This window comes from Syngnathus leptorhynchus, unplaced genomic scaffold, assembly GCF_054491065.1.
Source record: "Syngnathus leptorhynchus isolate UIUO unplaced genomic scaffold, UIUO_Slep HiC_scaffold_34, whole genome shotgun sequence".
Classification (NCBI taxonomy): Eukaryota; Metazoa; Chordata; class Actinopteri; order Syngnathiformes; family Syngnathidae; genus Syngnathus; species Syngnathus leptorhynchus.
In genome coordinates, this window is record NW_028232001.1 from 665001 (window position 1) to 671536 (window position 6536).

Genomic DNA, 6536 nt, shown 5'->3' on the forward strand with positions numbered 1-6536 from the left:
TAGCTCCATACTTCCATAGCTCCAGTCAGAGAGTTGGCGAAAATTGCACTAAGTGCGAAAGCCCATTCATTTACAACGGCGTGTCCGCCAGGCGGCGACATTTCCCCGTTACCGGTGGCTGCGCGGCGGGTGAGTGACAGAGCTTATCCGAGCGGCTGGAACTCTGCGCCGGCGTGGTCGAGCGTGAGGCCTCGGCCCTTTGGCTGCCTGGTACCTAAAACACTTCCATTGATCCAGCCACGGAGGGTGCTGGCTGGTGGCTCCATACCTCCATAGCTCCATACCTCCAGAGCTCCAGAGCTCCATAGCACCAGAGCTCCATGGCTTCAGAGCTCCATAGCACCATAGCTCCATACCTCCAGGGCTCCATAGCTCCATACCTCCATAGCTCCATAGCACCAGAGCTCCATAGCTCCATAGCACCAGAGCTCCATAGCTCCATAGCACCAGAGCTCCATAGCACCAGAGCTCCATACCTCCAGAGCTCCATAGCTCCATAGCACCAGAGCTCCATGGCTTCAGAGCTCCATAGCACCATAGCTCCATACCTCCAGAGCTCCAGGGCTCCATAGCTCCATACCTCCAGAGCTCCATACCTCCAGAGCTCCATAGCTCCATAGCACCGGAGCTCCATAGCTCCATAGCACCAGAGCTCCATAGCACCAGAGCTCCATACTTCCATAGCACCAGAGCTCCATACCTCCAGAGCTCCATAGCTCCAGCCTGGGTGGCTGGTGGCTCCATAGCTCCATACTTCCATAGCTCTAGGTCAGAGAGTTGGCGAAAATTGCACTAAGTGCGAAAGCCCATTCATTTACAACGGCGTGTCCACAAGGCGGCGACATTTCCCCGTTACCGGTGGCTGCGCGGCGGGAGAGTGACAGAGCTCATCCGAGCGGCTGGAACTCTGCGCCGGCGTGGTCGAGCGTGAGGCCTCGGTAGTTGAGGTACCAGGGGTGGGCCGGGGAGCTCCAGGCGGGTCTTGTGAGAGAGTGAAGCCGAGCGGCTGGAACTCTGGGCCGGCGTGGATGAGCCACGGAGGGTGCTGGCTGGTGGCTCCATAGCTCCATACTTCCATAGCTCCATAGCTCCATACTTCCATACTTCCATAGCTCCATAGCTCCAGAGCTCCAGAGCTCCATAGCTCCAGAGCTCCAGAGCTCCGTACTTCCATAGCTCCATACTTCCATAGCTCCGTAGCTCCATACCTCCATAGCTCCATAGCTCCATAGCTCCAGAGCTCCATAGCTCCATACTTCCATAGCTCCATAGCTCCATACTTCCATAGCACCAGAGCTCCATACTTCCATAGCACCAGAGCTCCATAGCTCCAGAGCTCCATAGCTCCAGCCTGGGTGGCTGGTGGCTCCATAGCTCCATACTTCCATAGCTCCAGTCAGAGAGTTGGCGAAAATTGCACTAAGTGCGAAAGCCCATTCATTTACAACGGGGTGTCCACAAGGCGGCGACATTTCCCCGTTACCGGTGGCTGCGCGGCGGGAGAGTGGCAGAGCTCATCCGAGCGGCTGGAACTCTGCGCCGGCGTGGTCGAGCGGCTGGCCTCGGTAGTTGAGGTACCAGGGGTGGGCCGGGGAGCTCCAGGCGGGTCTTGTGAGAGAGTGAAGCCGAGCGGCTGGAACTCTGGGCCGGCGTGGATGAGCCACGGAGGGTGCTGGCTGGTGGCTCCATACTTCCATAGCTCCATACTTCCATACTTCCATAGCTCCATAGCTCCAGAGCTCCAGAGCTCCAGAGCTCCAGAGCTCCATAGCTCCAGAGCTCCAGAGCTCCGTACTTCCATAGCTCCATACTTCCATAGCTCCGTAGCTCCATACCTCCATACCTCCAGAGCTCCATACCTCCAGAGCTCCATACCTCCAGAGCTCCATAGCTCCATAGCACCAGAGCTCCATAGCACCAGAGCTCCATAGCTCCATAGCACCAGAGCTCCATAGCTCCATAGCACCAGAGCTCCATAGCTCCATAGCACCAGAGCTCCATACCTCCAGAGCTCCATACCTCCAGAGCTCCATAGCTCCATAGCACCAGAGCTCCATAGCTCCATAGCACCAGAGCTCCATACCTCCAGAGCTCCATACCTCCAGAGCTCCATAGCTCCATAGCACCAGAGCTCCATAGCTCCATAGCACCAGAGCTCCATACCTCCATAGCTCCATACCTCCAGAGCTCCATAGCTCCATAGCACCAGAGCTCCATACCTCCAGAGCTCCATACCTCCAGAGCTCCATAGCTCCATAGCACCAGAGCTCCATAGCTCCATACTTCCATAGCACCAGAGCTCCATACTTCCATAGCACCAGTCACAGAGTTGGCGAAAATTGCACTAAGTGCGAAAGCCCATTCATTTACAAGGGCGTGTCCACAAGGCGGCGACATTTCCCCGTTACCGGTGGCTGCGCGGCGGGAGAGTGGCAGAGCTCATCCGAGCGGCTGGAACTCTGGGCCGGCCTGGTCGAGCGGCTGGCCTCGGTAGGTGAGGTACCAGGGGCGGGCTGGCGAGCTCCAGGCGGGGCTTGTGAGAGAGTGAAGCCGAGCGGCTGGAACTCTGGGCCGGCGTGGTCGAGCGGCTGGCCTCGGTAGTTGAGGTACCAGGGGCGGGCTGGGGAGCTCCAGGCGGGGCTTGTGAGAGAGTGAAGCCGAGCGGCTGGAACTCTGGGCCGGCGTGGATGAGCCACGGAGGGTGCTGGCTGGTGGCTCCATACCTCCATACTTCCATAGCTGCAGAGCACCAGAGCTCCATAGCTCCATAGCTTCAGAGCTCCATACCTCCAGAGCTCCATACCTCCAGAGCTCCATAGTTCCATAGCACCAGAGCTCCATAGCTCCATAGCACCAGAGCTCCATAGCTCCATAGCACCAGAGCTCCATACTTCCAGAGCTCCATACCTCCAGAGCTCCATAGCTCCATAGCACCAGAGCTCCATAGCTCCATAGCACCAGAGCTCCATACCTCCATAGCTCCATACCTCCAGAGCTCCATAGCTCCATACTTCCATAGCACCAGAGCTCCATACTTCCATAGCACCAGTCACAGAGTTGGCGAAAATTGCACTAAGTGCGAAAGCCCATTCATTTACAACGGCGTGTCCACAAGGCGGCGACATTTCCCCGTTACCGGTGGCTGCGCGGCGGGAGAGTGGCAGAGCTCATCCGAGCGGCTGGAACTCTGCGCCGGCGTGGTCGAGCGGCTGGCCTCGGTAGTTGAGGTACCAGGGGTGGGCCGGGGAGCTCCAGGCGGGTCTTGTGAGAGAGTGAAGCCGAGCGGCTGGAACTCTGGGCCGGCGTGGATGAGCCACGGAGGGTGCTGGCTGGTGGCTCCATACTTCCATAGCTCCATAGCTCCATACTTCCATACTTCCATAGCTCCATAGCTCCATAGCTCCAGAGCTCCAGAGCTCCAGAGCTCCATAGCTCCAGAGCTCCGTACTTCCATAGCTCCATACTTCCATAGCTCCGTAGCTCCATACCTCCATACCTCCAGAGCTCCATACCTCCAGAGCTCCATACCTCCAGAGCTCCATAGCTCCATAGCACCAGAGCTCCATGGCTTCAGAGCTCCATAGCACCATAGCTCCATACCTCCAGAGCTCCAGGGCTCCATAGCTCCATACCTCCAGAGCTCCATACCTCCAGAGCTCCATAGCTCCATAGCACCAGAGCTCCATAGCTCCATAGCACCAGAGCTCCATAGCACCATAGCTCCATAGCTCCATAGCACCAGAGCTCCATAGCTCCATAGCACCAGAGCTCCATAGCTCCATAGCACCAGAGCTCCATAGCACCAGAGCTCCATACCTCCAGAGCTCCATAGCTCCATAGCACCAGAGCTCCATGGCTTCAGAGCTCCATAGCACCATAGCTCCATACCTCCAGAGCTCCAGGGCTCCATAGCTCCATACCTCCAGAGCTCCAGAGCTCCATAGCACCAGAGCTCCATAGCACCAGAGCTCCGTAGCACCATAGCTCCATACCTCCAGAGCTCCAGGGCTCCATAGCTCCATACCTCCAGAGCTCCATACCTCCAGAGCTCCATACCTCCAGAGCTCCATAGCTCCATAGCACCAGAGCTCCATGGCTTCAGAGCTCCATAGCACCATAGCTCCATACCTCCAGAGCTCCAGGGCTCCATAGCTCCATACCTCCAGAGCTCCATACCTCCAGAGCTCCATACCTCCAGAGCTCCATAGCTCCATAGCACCAGAGCTCCATAGCTCCATAGCACCAGAGCTCCATAGCACCAGAGCTCCATAGCTCCATAGCACCAGAGCTCCATAGCTCCATAGCACCAGAGCTCCATAGCTCCATAGCACCAGAGCTCCATAGCTCCATAGCACCAGAGCTCCATACTTCCATAGCTCCATACTTCCATAGCACCAGAGCTCCATACTTCCATAGCACCAGAGCTCCATACTTCCATAGCACCAGAGCTCCATACCTCCAGAGCTCCATACCTCCAGAGCTCCATAGCTCCATAGCACCAGAGCTCCAGAGCTCCATACCTCCAGAGCTCCATAGCTCCATACTTCCATAGCACCAGAGCTCCATACTTCCATAGCTCCAGTCAGAGAGTTGGCGAAAATTGCACTAAGTGCGAAAGCCCATTCATTTACAAGGGCGTGTCCACAAGGCGGCAACATTTCCCCGTTACCGGTGGCTGCTTAGCGGGAGAGTGACAGAGCTTATCCGAGCGGCTGGAACTCTGGGCCGGCCTGGTCGAGCGGCTGGCCTCGGTAGTTGAGGTACCAGGGGTGGGCTGGGGAGCTCCAGGCGGGGCTTGTGAGAGAGTGAAGCCGAGCGGCTGGAACTCTGGGCCGGCCTGGTCGAGCGGCTGGCCTCGGTAGTTGAGGTACCAGGGGCGGGCTGGGGAGCTCCAGGCGGGGCTTGTGAGAGAGTGAAGCCGAGCGGCTGGAACTCTGGGCCGGCCTGGTCGAGCGGCTGGCCTCGGTAGTTGAGGTACCAGGGGCGGGCTGGGGAGCTCCAGGCGGGGCTTGTGAGAGAGTGAAGCCGAGCGGCCGGAACTCTGGGCCGGCGTGGTTGAGCCACGGAGGGTGCTGGCTGGTGGCTCCATAGCTCCATAGCTCCATAGCTCCATACTTCCATAGGTCCATACTTCCATAGCCCCAGAGCTCCATAGCTCCATAGCTCCATAGCTCCAGAGCTCCATAGCACCATACCTCCATACCTCCAGAGCTCCATAGCTCCATAGCTCCATACTTCCGTAGCTCCATACCTCCATACTTCCATAGCTGCAGAGCACCAGAGCTCCATAGCTCCATAGCTTCAGAGCTCCATAGCACCATACCTCCATACCTCCAGAGCTCCATAGCTCCATACTTCCATAGCTCCAGACCTCCATAGCCCCAGAGCTCCATAGCTCCAGAGCTCCAGAGCTCCATACTTCCATAGCTCCAGAGCTCCAGCCTGTCTGGTGGCTCCATAGCTCCATAGCTCCATACTTGCAACCACGGAGCTGGCGAAAATTGCACTAAGTGCGAAAGCCCATTCATTTACAAGGGCGTGTCCACAAGGCGGCAACATTTCCCCGTTACCGGTGGCTGCTTAGCGGGAGAGTGACAGAGCTTATCCGAGTGGCTGGAACTCTGGGCCGGCCTGGTTGAGCGGCTGGCCTCGGTAGTTGAGGTACCAGGGGCGGGCTGGGGAGCTCCAGGCGGGGCTTGTGAGAGAGTGAAGCCGAGCGGCTGGAACTCTGCCCCGGCGTGGTTGAGCCACGGAGGGTGCTGGCTGGTGGCTCCATAGCTCCATAGCTCCATAGCTCCATAGCTCCATAGCTCCATACTTCCATAGCTCCAGAGCTCCATAGCCCCAGAGCTCCATAGCTCCATACTTCCATAGCTCCATACTTCCATAGCTCCATAGCTCCATAGCTCCATAGCTCCATACTTCCATAGCTCCAGAGCTCCATAGCTCCATACTTCCATAGCTCCATAGCTCCATAGCTCCATAGCTCCATACTTCCATACTTCCATAGCTCCATAGCTCCATACTTCCATACTTCCATAGCTCCATACCTCCATACTTCCATAGATCCATAGCTCCATACTTCCATAGCTCCATAGCTCCAGGCACGGAGGGTGCTGGAGCTCCACACTTCCATAGCCACGGGGGGTGCTGGAGCTCCACACTTCCATAGGCAGGGAGGGTGCTGGAGCTCCACACTTCCATAGGCAGGGAGGGTGCTGGAGCTCCACACTTCCATAGGCAGGGAGGGTGCTGGAGCTCCACACTTCCATAGGCAGGGAGGGTGCTGGAGCTCCACACTTCCATAGGCAGGGAGGGTGCTGGAGCTCCACACTTCCATAGGCAGGGAGGGTGCTGGAGCTCCACACTTCCATAGGCAGGGAGGGTGCTGGAGCTCCACACTTCCATAGGCAGGGAGGGTGCTGGAGCTCCACACTTCCATAGGCAGGGAGGGTGCTGGAGTTCCACACTTCCATAGGCAGGGAGGGTGCTGGAGCTCCACACTTCCATAGGCAGGGAGGGTGCTGGAGCTCCAC